General features: G+C 41.1%; 3 non-coding genes across 3 annotated transcripts; all 3 read left to right on the forward strand.

The window, feature by feature from the left end:
- Nucleotides 1–76: 76 nt before the first annotated feature.
- Nucleotides 77–239, forward strand: LOC135045242 (U1 spliceosomal RNA). Its single transcript, XR_010237769.1, has one exon. It is a non-coding gene; the product is annotated as a U1 spliceosomal RNA (small nuclear RNA).
- Nucleotides 240–914: 675 nt separating this feature from the next.
- Nucleotides 915–1,078, forward strand: LOC135045077 (U1 spliceosomal RNA). Its single transcript, XR_010237610.1, has one exon. It is a non-coding gene; the product is annotated as a U1 spliceosomal RNA (small nuclear RNA).
- A 152-nt stretch (nt 1,079–1,230) lies between these two features.
- On the forward strand, nt 1,231–1,393 carry LOC135044470 (U1 spliceosomal RNA). Its single transcript, XR_010237061.1, has one exon. It is a non-coding gene; the product is annotated as a U1 spliceosomal RNA (small nuclear RNA).
- The last annotated feature ends 14,574 nt before the right edge of the window (nt 1,394–15,967 follow it).

Consider the following 15,967-nt stretch of genomic DNA (forward strand, 5'->3'; position numbering starts at 1 on the left):
TGCTGCCTCAGGTGGATCTCCTTCACTTGACAGGGGGGTGCCCGAGCAGCGACCCTCCCCAGCTCTAGCCCAACTCCTACTTACCTGCCAGGTGAGATACTATGATCAGGAAGGTGCTTCTCCCAGGGCAAGGCTCACCCATTGCACTCTGGGTGTGCTGCTCCTACGATTTCCCCAAATGTGGGACACTTGACTGCATAATTTGTGTTTCCTCTGGTCGGCTCTCGTATAATTCAGATCTCTTTGTCTCAGGTCTTTCTCCAGCCTAGTTTGCTGTCTGTTTCCACTTCTTTTATCTTGAGCCCCTCCCTTCTATACCCTTGTGCACTATCCTGACTTCTCCTCCCGTCTGCTTACTTTGTGCCTTCCAATGCACAATGCAAACTACAGGTAGTGCTGCAGGGCCCACACAATCTTTTACTTGCCTTAAAGAGCAGCTCTGGAGCTGTTACAGTGCCCAGCTGCTGCAAGAAATCAGCTTGAATGCTTCAGGGGATGGGGCATGGCCAACATGAGCCCCACACCAAAGGTGGGTGGGGGTGTTTAATGCGAACTAGGGGTAATCCAAGCACCGCAAAAGGCCGCCATGCCCTGCACGCCCCTTTTCTCTTTTCATATGCAGATGAGGGTTGAAGCCAACTTTGACCCACTGCTTGGATGACATCACCATATGCAAATCCATCTGCTGCAGGCCTTGCCCCAGGAATGCTTGCACTAGTTGTTGCATTTGGTTTGTTGTTTGGGGGTGCTTCAGTATTAGGCAGCCTTCTGCCCTCCCATGTTCATCTGAAAATATGTGTTCTCCCTGCAGTTGTTGTCCCCAGATGAGAGTTCCCTTGTGCTGCCTCAGTTGAATCTCCTTTACTTGACAGAGATGTGCCTGAGCAGCGGCCCTCCCAGCCCTATCCCAAATCATACTTATTTTGCATAGGAGACACCATGGTCATGAAGATTGTTCACCCAGGGTGAGGTTCATTCATTGCATTCTGGGTATGCTGACCCCTGTGATTTCCCCAAATGTGGGAAACTCGCCTGCATTTTTTGTGGTAGTGGGGGACTGTGTTTGTGTTTTCCTCTGGTCAGCTCTGGTAAAAGTCAGATTTCTTTGTCTCATATATTCCTCTAGCCTTGTTCTTCTTTCGAGAGTTCCCTTGTGCTGCCTCAGTTGGATCTCCTTCACTTGACAGGGGGGTGCCCGAGCAGTGACCCTCCCCAGCTCTAGCCCAACTCCTACTTACCTGCCAGGTGAGATACTATGATCATGAAGGTGCTTCTCCCAGGGCAAGGCTCACCCATTGCACTCTGGGTGTGCTGCTCCTGTGATTTCCCCAAATGTGGGAAACTTGATTGCATAATTTGTGTTTCCCCTGGTCGGCTCTCGTATAATTCAGATCTCTTTGTCTCAGGTCTCTCTCCAGCCTAGTTTGCTGTCTGTTTCCACTTCTCTTTTCTGGAGCCACTCCCTTCTATGCCCTTGCGCACTATCCTGACTTCTCCCGTCTGCTTACTTTGTGCCTTCCAACGCACAATGCGAACTACAGGTAGTGCTGCAGGGCCCACACCCTTTTAGTTGCCTTACAGAGCAGCTCTGGAGCTGTTACAGTGCCCAGCTGCTGCAAGAAATCAGCTTGAATGCTTCAGGGGCTGGGGCATAGCCAACATGAGCCCCACACCAAAGGAGGGTGGGGGTGTTTAATGCGAACTAGGGGTCATCCAAGCACCGCAAAAGGCCGCCATGCCCTGCATGCCCCTTTTCTCTTTTCATATGCAGATGAGGGTTCCAGCCAACTTTGGCCCACTGCTTGGATGACATCACCGTATGCAAATCCGTCTGCTGCAGACCTTCCCCCAGGAATGCTTGTACTAGTTGTTGCATATGGTTTGATATTTGATGGTGCTTCAGTATTAGGCAGCCTTCCGCCCTCCCATGTTCATCTGAAAAGATGTGGTCTCCCTGCAGTTGTTGTCCCCAGACGAGAGTTCCCTTGTGCTTCCTCAGTTGAATCTCCTTAACTTGATGGGGGAGGGGCTGCCCGAGCAGCCACCCTCCCCAGCCCTATCCCAACTCATACTTATTTTGCATATGAGATCTCTTGATCATGAAGATTGTTCTCACAGGGTGAAGTTCATCCATTATATTTTAAAATAGGAAGGTACAAATTACATATTTGAATTGCATCTATGTGCTGGATTCAAATGTCCCCCCCCCCCTTCCTTTCGGATAGTGTGTTCAGCTATGAATCAAAAGGTTGGTGGTTCAATCCCACCCAGGGACGTAATTGACCTTGTAATCAGATTTTGGTGATATTTAAGTAGACAAGTCAAAATTGCAAACCCCCTCTTATGGTGTAGGGTACCTGGCCTTCTCTGATGTAATCAGATTTGATTAAGTGATTTTATAAAAAAACAGCTAGGAAGCACAATTTAGCAGTGGGTTGCAGAGAAAAAGAAAAATGCTGGCAGAAAAATCCAATTGAGTGATTAAACAGCTCTTCATTTTCTGGCTTTATTTTTATGATAACAAATTTGTTCTCTGAAAAGTGTCCACAAAGCCAAGTATCTGATTAACATCTTTGTAGGGATGTTTTTTCACCTATTACTAAATTAAACTTGCTTCATTGGAAAGGCAGCAAGATGCATCCTCATTTCAATATCTACGGAAATAATACAGGTTGACACCAGGAAACATTAACGCCACTGCATCTTTGCTGTTTTCTCATGTGGAAGTCTGTTTAATGTGAAAACAAGGTGATATCTAATTAGCACACAGGTAAGGAATTAAGAAAATCTTTATTTAAGGGTGAAGATGTTTCTCACAAAATCGTTGCCCCAATGCATCATTGAAATTCAAGCTGGAAAGATGATTTTAATATATCACTTGTACATTTTGTATTGCTCTTCTGGTGACAATGTAGTTTGTTTTTGTCAATTACCATTTTAATAATAGGGTAAAGAAAATTAAGTGGATTTTTGAAAGAAAACAATACTGTCAATATACTATTAAAACAAATTAAAATGGTAAAAGTTATTGTACTTTAAGTAAAAATAAAAGCTAAAATATCAATCCCAGTTTTGGATTACTTTAATGAACAAAAAAAAAAATGCATATAGCAAAGGATAGTTTCAATCTGCCTACCTCTGGGTTATGGGCCCAGCATGCTTCCATTGCAGTACTCTGCTGCACATGTAAGTGCAAGAGATCCTGAAGCACTCACTCATCATGCAAAAGTACCAATGTGTTTCTTCATTGGTTGCTGGAAGAAACATCTTACAAAAACTCTCCAGATTATTGACTTTTTAAAGTTTTTCTAGGAAACGTTCTAATGAATGCTTATTAGTCTTTGTCAGTATGGACTTTTTGCAAAGTGTCTCTGTGGCGCAATCGGTTAGTGTGTTCAGCTATTAATCAAAACGTTGGTGGTTCAATCCCACCCAGGGACGTAATTGACCTTGTGATCAGATTTTGGTGATATTTAAGTAGACAAGTCAAAATTGCAAACCCCCTCTTATGGTGTAGGGTACCTGGCCTTCTCTGATGTAATCAGAGTTAGATTTGATTAAGTGATTTTATAAAAAATCAGCTAGGAAGCACAATTTAGCAGTGGGTTGCAGAGAAAAAGAAAAATGCTGGCAGAAAAATCCAATTGAGTGATTAAACAGCTCTTCATTTTCTGGCTTTATTTTTATGATAACAAATTTGTACTCTGAAAAGTGTCCACAAAGCCAAGTATCTGATTAACATCTTTGTAGGGATGGTTTTTCACCTATTACTAAATTAAACTTGCTTCATTGGAAAGGCAGCAAGATGCATCCTCATTTCAATATCTACGGAAATAATACAGGTTGACACCAGGAAACATTAACGCCACTGCATCTTTGCTGTTTTCTCATGTGGAAGTCTGTTTAATGTGAAAACAAGGTGATATCTAATTAGCACACAGGTAAGGAATTAAGAAAATCTTTATTTAAGGGTGAAGATGTTTCTCACAAAATCGTTGCCCCAATGCATCATTGAAATTCAAGCTGGAAAGATGATTTTAATATATCACTTGTACATTTTGTATTGCTCTTCTGGTGACAATGTAGTTTGTTTTTGTCAATTACCATTTTAATAATCGGGTAAAGAAAATTAATTGGATTTTTGAAAGAAAACAATACTGTCAATATACTATTAAAACAAATTAAAATGGTAAAAGTTATTGTACTTTAAGTAAAAATAAAAGAGCAAAAATATCAATCCCAGTTTTGGATTACTTTAATTAACAAAAAAAATGCATATAGCAGAGGATAGTTTCAATCTGCCTACCTCTGGGTTATGGACCCAGCATGCTTCCATTACAGTACTCTGCTGCACATGTAAGTGCAAGAGATCCTGAAGCACTCACTCATCATGGGAAAGTACCAATGTGTTTCTTCATTGGTTGATGGAAGAAACATCTTACAAAAACTCTCCACATTATTGACTTTTTAAAATGTTTCTAGGAATCGTTCTAGATGAATGCTTATTAGCCTTTGTCAGTATATACTTTTGCAAAGTGTCGCTGTGGCGCAATCAGTTAGTGTGTAAGGCTATTAACCAAAAGGTTGGTGGTTCAATCCCACCCAGGGACTTAATTGACCTTGTTATCAGATTTTGGTGATCTTTAAGTAGACAAGTCAAAATTTCAAACCCCCTGTTATGGTGTAGGGTACCTGGCCTTCTCTGATGTAATCAGAGTTAGATTTGATTCAGTGATTTTATAAAAACAGCTAGGAAGCACAATTTAGCAGTGGGTTGCAGAGAAAAAGAAATATGCTGGCAGAAAAATCCAATTGAGTGATTAAACAGCTCTTCATTTTCTGGCTTTATTTTTATGCTAACTAATTTGTTCTCTGAAAAGAGTCCACAAAGCCAAGTATCTGATTAACATATTTGTAGGGATGGTTTTTCACCTATTACTAAATTAAACTTGCTTCATTGGAAAGGCAGCAAGATGCATCCTCATTTCAATATCTACTGAAATAATACAGGTTGACACCAGGAAACATTAACGCTACTGCATCCTTGCTGCTTTCTCATGTGGAAGTCTGTTTAATGTGAAAACAAGGTGATATCTAATTAGCACACAGGTAAGGAATTAAGAAAATCTTTATTTAAGGGTGAAGATGTTTCTCACAAAATCGTTGCCCCAATGCATCATTGAAATTCAAGCTGGAAAGATGATTTTAATATATCACTTGTACATTTTGTATTGCTCTTCTGGTGACAATGTAGTTTGTTTTTGTCAATTACCATTTTAATAATAGGGTAAAGAAAATTAAGTGGATTTTTGAAAGAAAACAATACTGTCAATATACTATTAAAACATATTAAAATGGTAAAAGTTATTGTACTTTAAGTAAAAATAAAAGAGAAAAAATATCAATCCCAGTTTTGGATTACTTTAATTAACAAAAAAAAATGCATATAGCAGAGGATAGTTTCAATCTGCCTACCTCTGGGTTATGAACCCAGCATGCTTTCATTACAGTACTCTGCTGCACATGTAAGTGCAAGAGATCCTGAAGCACTCACTCATCATGGGAAAGTACCAATGTGTTTCTTCGTTGGTTGATGGAAGAAACATCTTACAAAAACTCTCCAGATTATTGACTTTTTAAAGTTTTTCTAGGAAACGTTCTAGATGAATGCTTATTAGCCTTTGTCAGTATGGACTTTTGCAAAGTGTCTCTGTGGTGCAATCGGTTAGTGTGATTGGTTATTAACCAAAGGGTTGGTGGTTCAATCCCACCCAGGGATGTAATTGACCTTGTTATCAGATTTTGGTGATCTTTAAGTAGACAAGTCAAAATTTCAAAAACCCCTGTTATGGTGTAGGGTACCTGGCCTTCTCTGATGTAATCAGAGTTAGATTTGATTCAGTGATTTTATAAAAACAGCTAGGAAGCACAATTTAGCAGTGGTTTGCAGAGAAAAAGAAATATGCTGGCAAAAAAATCCAATTGAGTGATTAAACAGCTCTTCATTTTCTGGCTTTATTTTTATGCTAACAAATTTGTTCTCTGAAAAGTGTCCACAAAGCCAAGTATCTGATTAACATCTTTGTAGGGATGGTTTTTCACCTATTACTAAATTAAACTTGCTTCATTGGAAAGGCAGCAAGATGCATCCTCATTTCAATATCTACTGAAATAATACAGGTTGACACCAGGAAACATTAACGCCACTGCATCCCTGCCGATGATAACCTCAAGTTGGGTCATTCGGTGCTGCAGAGTCGTACGCACTCTTCCACCCGTTCAAGAGCTTTGGTATAACCCCATGGTTCTTAATGTGACCCCAGCATCCTCTAGGTCGTATGAGAAAATAGGATTTTAATACCTACCGGTAAATCCTTTTCTCTTAGTCTGTAGAGGATGCTGGGCACCCGTCCCAGTCCATACTGTGTCTGCAGTTATTACTTGTGGTTATACACATGTTGTGTTATGGTTCTGGTCAGCTTTTTGCTGCAATTGTTCATGCCGTTGGCTTGTGTTCTGTTGAATGCCACGTTCTGCGGCATGCTTAAGGTGTGAGCTGGTAAGATGCTCACCTTAGTTTAACAATAAATCCTTTCCTCGAAATGTCCGTCTCCCTGGGCACAGTTCCTATAACTGGAGTCTGGAGGAGGGGCATAGAGGGAGGAGCCAGTTCACACCCTTTGATAGTCTTAAAGTGCCCATGTCTCTTGCGGATCCCGTCTATACCCCATGGTTCTTAATGTGACCCCAGCATCCTCTACGGACTAAGAGAAAAGGATGCCCTTGCGCACTATCCTGACTTCTCCTCCCGTCTGCTTACTTTGTGCCTTCCAACACACAATGCGAACTACAGGTGGTGCTGCAGGGCCCACACCCTTTTACTTGCCTTACAGAACACCTCTGGAGCTGTTACAGTGCCCAGCTGCTGCAAGAAATCAGCTTGAATGCTTCAGGGGATGGGGCATGGCCAACATGAGCCCCACACCAAAGGAGGGTGGGGGTGTTTAATGAGAACTAGGGGTCATCCAAGCACTGCAAAAGGCCGCCATGCCCTGCACGCCCCTTTTCTCTTTTCATATGCAGATGAGGGTTCCAGCCAACTTTGGCCCACTGCTTGGATAACATCACTGTATGCAAATCCGTCTGCTGCAGACCTTCCCCCAGGAATGCTTGTACTAGATGTTGCATATGGTTTGATATTTGATGGTGCTTCAGTATTAGGCAGCCTTCCGCCCTCCCATGTTCATCTGAAAAGATGTGGTCTCCCTGCAGTTGTTGTCCCCAGACGAGAGTTCCCTTGTGCTTCCTCAGTTGAATCTCCTTAACTTGACGGGGGAGGGGCTGATTGGTATAAGCATCTCCCTTTTCTGAAAAGCCATTTAATATATGGTTCCCAGATAGGGGACATATCAGATATTGGATTTCAAAAGCATCAAATATCATACCACTTTTATTGCCATCAAAGATAAACATTGATTGTTTTCAGATATTGGCTTGAAAAAGCAGTCTTTATTGACATAAAAAAAAAACATACATAAACATTGCACACATAAATACAGTGTTGCAGCACAGCCAAAACACAATACAAATGCTGACGGTATAGTACAGTTCAAGAACTACAGCACAGGCCAGTCTACACTATAAATCATGAACTGCACTATACATTTAAAGTATACAATAATACAACAGTTAATAAGGCTATGGGTGTGGAGTGTAAGAGGGTGAGGGATTCACAAAACCGAAGCTTTATTGTAACACAGACACATATAAGGGGAGGGTCAATAAATAGAAAGATATCCTTTACTATAGAATGTAGTCCAATCCGACCTCTGTGCTCTTCCACAACTGAAAAACAGATAGTGTTCCCAAGCCTTCCATCCTGGAATATCTTTGGTCTTTCGCCAATGAAGAAAACAATCCCTCCCTCCAGCAGACCCTTCAACCACGATACAAGATCACAGCCAAAAGGCCGAGAAGCAACTACACTTGAGCTTAACAAAAATGGCTAAAACTTAGTGGAGGAAAGTGCAGTGCACCAAAACATAAGCTGACACAATCATGGAGAATGCGCCAGCATATATGCTCTTCTATCTATATTTTGCAAACCTGCTCTTGTCCCCTCCAGCTGCTCTATGTAGATTTAACGTCTGGCAAGGTGCATAACCCACTGACAAGCAGGAACACTCCTGCATGAGTTTTCTCTCTCACTAGCTGGATGATACACAATCATTTGCATGCGCTCCACTTCTGACACACCACCCACCCAACCACCCAGTCACCAGAGCCACCCACAAGCCAACTGGCTCCGTGATTTAATTTGCACAGTGTAGTCATCCAGGCAGCATGTCCTTCTCAATGGAAGGATCTCTGGTTCCATGGAATCTTCCGCATTGGAATGCTGCGGAACAAAAAGGATTTAAATATTCAGCTTGCTAGCATTCAATGTACCTGCGGATTGGCTCTAGCACATGGGTCTTCATCCTGTGGCCCTCCAGCTGCTGTGAAACTACACATCCCAGCATGCCCTGCCACAGTTTTGCTATTAAGGTATGCTAAAACTGAGGCAGGGCATGCTGGGATGTGTAGTTCCACAGCAGCTGGAGGGTCGCAGGTTGAAGACCCATGTTTTAGCATGCCTGTTCTATGATGCATGTTCCATGATGTCACAATCAGCTTGGAATGGGGTGTCTAGCAGGCATTTGCTGACAGCCACTTGAGGGAGACACACATCAGGAGATGCAGCATATCGGAGGTCTTCGATGCCTTTCCAGCAAATGCACACCACCTGCTGCTGGTCTGGACACAAAACAATGCCCACAATCGAAGTCCCAAAATGCCCAACTACAGGATTCATGTAAGTAGTGAATTTAGGAATGAATTTAGAAGTAGGAAATTAAGTTAGTTCACAAGTACATTCAAATTCAGATCTAAAGACTAAACACAAAACACAAAATAAGACTCCACAGAGCAATTATCAGGTGTCTTTATCAATTGTTGCATTTAAAAAATCAAGCAATTAGGGAGCACAATGTTGCGACAATGTAACCCTATTTGCAAAATAGTACTAAATAAGTTTGTCGATGTAAGACATTTGCAAAGGCGCAAACAAAACACGCTGGAAAATGCAACTGAATCTGTTTTTGGAGGTTAGAAAAGATGCAGGATCAAGTAGCTCCATGGGTAGGGTGTTTGATTAGAATTCAACAGGTTATAGGTTTGAATCCTGGGTATGATAGTTTGAGGTGTTATTTAATAAAGCATGTTTATATATTAGTCACACATGGCTTACTTGTACAAATGGCATGTCACCAGTTAGTGCTGACTGCTGATATGCCATTTGCACTAAAACAAATTAAAATGGTAAAAGTTATTGTACTTTAAGTAAAAATAAAAGCTAAAATATCAATCCCAGTTTTGGATTACTTTAATGAACAAAAAAAAAATGCATATAGCAAAGGATAGTTTCAATCTGCCTACCTCTGGGTTATGGACCCAGCATGCTTCCATTACAGTACTCTGCTGCACATGTAAGTGCAAGAGATCCTGAAGCACTCACTCATCATGGGAAAGTACCAATGTGTTTCTTCATTGGTTGATGGAAGAAACATCTTACAAAAACTCTCCACATTATTGACTTTTTAAAATGTTTCTAGGAATCGTTCTAGATGAATGCTTATTAGCCTTTGTCAGTATAGACTTTTACAAAGTGTTGCTGTGGCGCAATCAGTTACTGTGTAAGGCTATTAACCAAAAGGTTGGTGGTTCAATCCCACCCAGGGACGTAATTGACCTTGTTATCAGATTTTGGTGATCTTTATGTAGACAAGTGAAAATTTCAAACCCCCTCTTATGGTGTAGGGTACCTGGCCTTCTCTGATGTAATCAGAGTTAGATTTGATTCAGTGATTTTATAAAAACAGCTAGGAAGCACAATTTAGCAGTGGGTTGCAGAGAAAAAGAAATATGCTGGCAAAAAAATCCAATTGAGTGATTAAACAGCTTTTCATTTTCTGGCTTTATTTTTATGCTAACAAATTTGTTCTCTGAAAAGTGTCCACAAAGCCAAGTTTCTGATTAACACATTTGTAGAGATGGTTTTTAACCTATTACTAAATTAAACTTGCTTCATTGGAAAGGCAGCAAGATGCATCCTCATTTCAATATCTACTGAAATAATACAGGTTGACACCAGGAAACATTAACGCCACTGCATCCTTTGTGCTTTCTCATGTGGAAGTCTGTTTAATGTGAAAACAAGGTGATATCTAATTAGCACACAGGTAAGGAATTAAGAAAATATTTATTTAAGGGTGAAGATGTTTCTCACAAAATCGTTGCCCCAATGCATCATTGAAATTCAAGCTGGAAAGATGATTTTAATATATCACTTGTACATTTTGTATTGCTCTTCTGGTGACAATGTAGTTTGTTTTTGTCAATTACCATTTTAATAATCGGGTAAAGAAAATTAAGTGGATTTTTGAAAGAAAACAATACTGTCAATATACTATTAAAACAAATGAAAATGGTAAAAGTTATTGTACTTTAAGTAAAAATAAAAGAGCAAAAATATCAATCCCAGTTTTGGATTACTTTAATTAACAAAAAAAAAAACGCATATAGCAGAGGATAGTTTCAATCTGCCTACCTCTGGGCTATGGACCCAGCATGCTTCCATTACAGTACTCTGCTGCACATGTAATTGCAAGAGATCCTGAAGCACTCACTCATCATGGGAAAGTACCAATGTGTTTCTTCATTGGTTGATGGAAGAAACATCTTACAAAAACTCTCCAGATTATTGACTATTTAAAGTTTTTCTAGGAAACGTTCTAGATGAATGCTTATTAGCCTTTGTCAGTATGTACTTTTGCAAAGTGTCGCTGTGGCGCAATCAGTTAGTGTGTACAGCTATTAACCAAAAGGTTGGTGGTTCAATCCCACCCAGGGATGTAATTGACCTTGTTATCAGATTTTGGTGATCTTTAAGTAGACAAGTCAAAATTTCAAAAACCCCTGTTATGGTGTAGGGTACCTGGCCTTCTCTGATGTAATCAGAGTTAGATTTGATTCAGTGATTTTATAAAAACAGCTAGGAAGCACAATTTAGCAGTGGTTTGCAGATAAAAAGAAATATGCTGGCAAAAAAATCAAATTGAGTGATTAAACAGCTCTTCATTTTCTGGCTTTATTTTTATGCTAACAAATTTGTTCTCTGAAAAGTGTCCACAAAGCCAAGTATCTGATTAACATCTTTGTAGGGATGGTTTTTCACCTATTACTAAATTAAACTTGCTTCATTGGAAAGGCAGCAAGATGCATCCTCATTTCAATATCTACTGAAATAATACAGGTTGACACCAGGAAACATTAACGCCACTGCATCCTTGCTGCTTTCTCATGTGGAAGTCTGTTTAATGTGAAAACAAGGTGATATCTAATTAGCACACAGGTAAGGAATTAAGAAAATCTTTATTTAAGGGTGAAGATGTTTCTCACAAAATCGTTGCCCCAATGCATCATTGAAATTCAAGCTGGAAAGATGATTTTAATATATCACTTGTACATTTTGTATTGCTCTTCTGGTGACAATGTAGTTTGTTTTTGTCAATTACCATTTTAATAATAGGGTAAAGAAAATTAAGTGGATTTTTTAAAGAAAACAATACTGTCAATATACTATTAAAACAAATTAAAATGGTAAAAGTTATTGTACTTTAAGTAAAAATAAAAGAGCAAAAATATCAATCCCAGTTTTGGATTACTTTAATTAACAAAAAAAAATGCATATAGCAGAGGATAGTTTCAATCTGCCTACCTCTGGGTTAAGGGGCCCAGCATGCTTCCATTGCAGTACTCTGCTGCACATGTAAGTGCAAGAGATCCTGAAGCACTCACTCATCATGGGAAAGTACCAATGCGTTTCTTCATTGGTTGATGGAAGAAACATCTTACAAAAACTCTCCAGATTATTGACTTTTTAAAGTTTTCTAGGAAACGTTCTAGATGAATGCTTATTAACCTTTGTCAGTATGTACTTTTGCAAAGTGTCTCGGTGGTGCAATCGGTTAGTGTGTTTGGTTATTAACCAAAGGGTTGGTGGTTCAATCCCACCCAGGGATGTTATTGACCTTGTCATCAGATTTTGGTGATCTTTAAGTAGACAAGTCAAAATTTCAAACCCCCTCTTATGGTGTAGGGTACCTGGCCTTCTCTGATGTAATCAGAGTTAGATTTGATTAAGTGATTTTATAAAAGAACAGCTAGGAAGCACAACTTAGCAGTGGGTTGCAGAGAAAAAGAAATACGCTTGCAGAAAAATCCAATTGAGTGATTAAACAGCTCTTCATTTTCTGATTTTATGTTTATGCTAACAAATTTGCTCTCTGAAAAGTGTCCACAAAGCCAAGTCTCTGATTAACACCTTTGTAGGAATGGTTTTTCACCTATTACTGAATTAAACTTGCTTCATTGGAAAGGCATCAAAGATGCATCCTCATTTCAATGTCTACTGAAATAATACAGGTTGACACCAGGAAACGTCACTGCATCCTTGCTGCTTCCTCATGGGGAAGTCTGTTTAATGTGAAAACAAGGTGATATCTAATCAGCACACAGGTAAGGAATTAAGAAAATCTTTCTTTATGGGTGAAGATGTTTCTCACAAATTGTTGTCCCAATGCATCATTGAAATTCAAGATGGAAGATGATTTTCATATATCACTTGTACATTTTGCATTGCTCTTCTGGTGACAATGTAGTTTGTTTTTGTCAATTACCATTTCAGTAATAGGGTAAAGAAAATTAAGTGGATTTTTTAAAGAAAACAATGCTGTCAATATACTATTAAAACAAATTAAAATGATAAAAGTTATTGTACTTTAAGTAAAAATAAAAGTGCCAAAATATCAATCCCAGTTTTTGATTACTTTAATTATAAAAAAAAAAATGCACATAGCAGAGGATAGTTTCGATCAATCGACCTCTGGGTTATGGGCCCAGCATGCTTCCATTGCACTACTCTGCTGCTCATGGAAGTGTCAGAGATCCTGAAGACTAAATTGATTAAAGGCCTTAAAGTACTGGACTATAAGGAAAGACTTACTAGGCTGAATATTTATACACTAGAAAAGAGGTGCCTAAGAGGAGATATTATTAATATCTTCAAATATGTAAAGATACATAACAAAGAGTTATCAGAGGAATTATTTATTAAAAGAACACGTGGTCACTCGCTGCGACTGGAGGAAAGTTCAGAACGCAATGGAGGAAAGGTTTCTTCACTGTTAGGGCAATCAGGATGTGGAATTCCCTGCCAGGGAAGGTGGTAATGGCGGACTCTGTAATTGGATTTAAAAAAGGAATGGATACATTTCTGAATGAAAAAGCTATCCAAGGTTATAATACTTAAAATATCAACATGGTTAATCCGGGGGTAACATGAGTTATAGTAGCTAACTAGTCATAAAACATTATTCAGCAAGTATGTAGAATCATCACAACTTAAAACAGGTTGAACACGATGGGCAATTTGCCTCTATTCAACCTCAAAAACTATGTTACTATATTACTATGTTATTGTAGTATACAGAACACCACAATGCAATGAGCAGTGATAGTGAGCACTGATGAGGATACTAGAACTGACACTGAGCAGCAAGATGCAGCACTGGACTATTAGTAATGTACTGTATTATGCTGAGCAACACAATGCAGCACAAGACAATGAACAGTGATACTGAGCACTGATGAGGATACTACTGAGAACTGACACTGAGCAGGAGAGACACACTACTAGTATTACTGAGCAGCAATAAGTAACCACTGATACTGAGCACTGATATTGAGATTTCCACTGAGAGAACATAGCCACGTCCTCTCCGCTCTCTCTTCAATGCACGAGTAAAAATGGCAGCAACGCGCAGCTCTTTATATGGAATCCGAATCTCGCGAGAATCCGACAGCGGGATGATGACATTTTCCCTTGTTCAGGTTTTCCGAGTCAGGCGGGAACAACCGAGCCTGCCTCGGACCAGTGTAAACCACGTGGAGTTCGTGGGGAATTCGGTTCTCGGAGAACCGAACCCGCTCCTCTCTACCTTATACCCTATCAATTTTTTTATTTTCAATCTAAGCCCCTGCAGTTTTCTGTAAGCATCTGCTTCGCTATGATGATCAACAAGTCACAAGGGCAAACACTCAGGGTTTGAGGCGTAGATCTTAGGACCAGCTGCTACAAGCATGGCAGAGGTGTCACTATCACTGGTGACACCCAGAGAGGTGGCGAGGGAGATTGTAATGCAGTGCGCGCAGATAAGCAGTGCAATGGTAAAAAGGAGGCATGGTTTCATAGGTAGGGGCGTGGCCTGGTGGCCTGAATCTACATTTTGTTGCTCCGGGTGTCCCGGGGGTTGGGGGCTGCACCCGGGGACTAGTGTGTGAGCGGTGCTGGCTCCTGCAAAGTGACAGGGCATGGCCACCCAGCATGACGCCTCCCTTCTTGACCATGCTATAATTGCAGTCGCACTGCAGTTCAGCGTGATCATAAAAAATGGTGTAGGCTCCTGCTGGTGCAGACTGTATGTGCGCGCAGGAAGCCGCCACCATTTTTGTGATCACAGCGGCTGAATGTGATGTCATACAGTCGCTGTGACCACGCCCCCTGTGTCTCCTCCGTTGCAGACCCCATTTTGAAGCCTTGCCCCCGCACCGCTCCATCCCTGACTTGGAAATGGAGTGTTGCTGACCCACCTCTCCCCCCCTTCCCCGCCCCGATTGACAGGCAGAGGCGATCACATTCTCTGCGGGGTGCCGCAGAAAATGCAGGCACATGCGTATGCTCTTAGCAATTTTTGCAGTTGGATCGCTTATTGTGATTGCAATCCAACCTGAATCAGGCCCTATTACCTATCACAATGCGCTGCGGGCAGTACAAAATTGGGTTAATATAGGAGAAAAACCCCCAGACCTGTGCTCCTTAACTGTACCTGGTGGCTAGTGGAGCGGCTGCCCAGTAATCAGTGTCCACCGCAGTGCGCACACGGCCCACCCCCTACGGCCTCGCTCCCCTTCAGCAGCGGCCTCGTGATCCGGAAGGGTGGTGTGTGTGTGACTGACCTTAGGATGAAACCGGAGCCTCCGCTGCAGTGACCCAGCAACCAGGGCACGGGAGTATACAGCGCCGCTGGGAGTGATGAAGCTGCAGTAAAGATGTCTATTAGACCTAGCCTGCTGCAGCCCTTGTAGATTCTCATAAAACAAGTTCTTCTTTTCTTGTCAAAATTAATAGCTAAGAATAGGCTGCCTGAGGCAGGCCCCTGTTAATTGGCCTGCTACTGAAGGCACCAACTACAAACTGAGCTCCCTGTTCATGGAAGCGGGGTTATAGAGGAGAATGCACTGAGCTTCTTGGGAACAGTCAAAAGCTTTGAGCCGGTTGGTGCCTCAGATCAAGATCCTACTCTACACCCCAATGTGAATCCTTGTGGAGTCCAGTGTACCCCACAGAAGAAATTAATGTGTCACACCCATTGGCAGCAACCTTAGAATAGCTGCTGACGGGCACAATTGAGAAAGGAAGGGGGGGGGGGACATTTGAATCCAGCACATAGATGCAATTCAAATATGTAATTCGTACCTTCCTATTTTAAAATATAATGGATGAACCTCACCCTGTGAGAACAATCTTCATGATCAAGAGATCTCATATGCAAAATAAATATGAGTTGGGATAGGGCTGGGGAGGGCTGCTCGGGCAGCACCTCCCCCGTCAAGTTAAGGAGATTCAACTGAGGAAGCACAAGGGAACTCTCGTCTGGGGACAACAACTGCAGGGAGACCACATCTTTTCAGATGAACATGGGAGGGCGGAAGGCTGCCTAATACTGAAGCACCATATGCAACAACTAGTACAAGCATTCCTGGGGGAAGGTCTGCAGCAGACGGATTTGCATACGGTGATGTTATC

This window comes from Pseudophryne corroboree, unplaced genomic scaffold (assembly GCF_028390025.1).
Source record: "Pseudophryne corroboree isolate aPseCor3 unplaced genomic scaffold, aPseCor3.hap2 scaffold_90, whole genome shotgun sequence".
Classification (NCBI taxonomy): Eukaryota; Metazoa; Chordata; class Amphibia; order Anura; family Myobatrachidae; genus Pseudophryne; species Pseudophryne corroboree.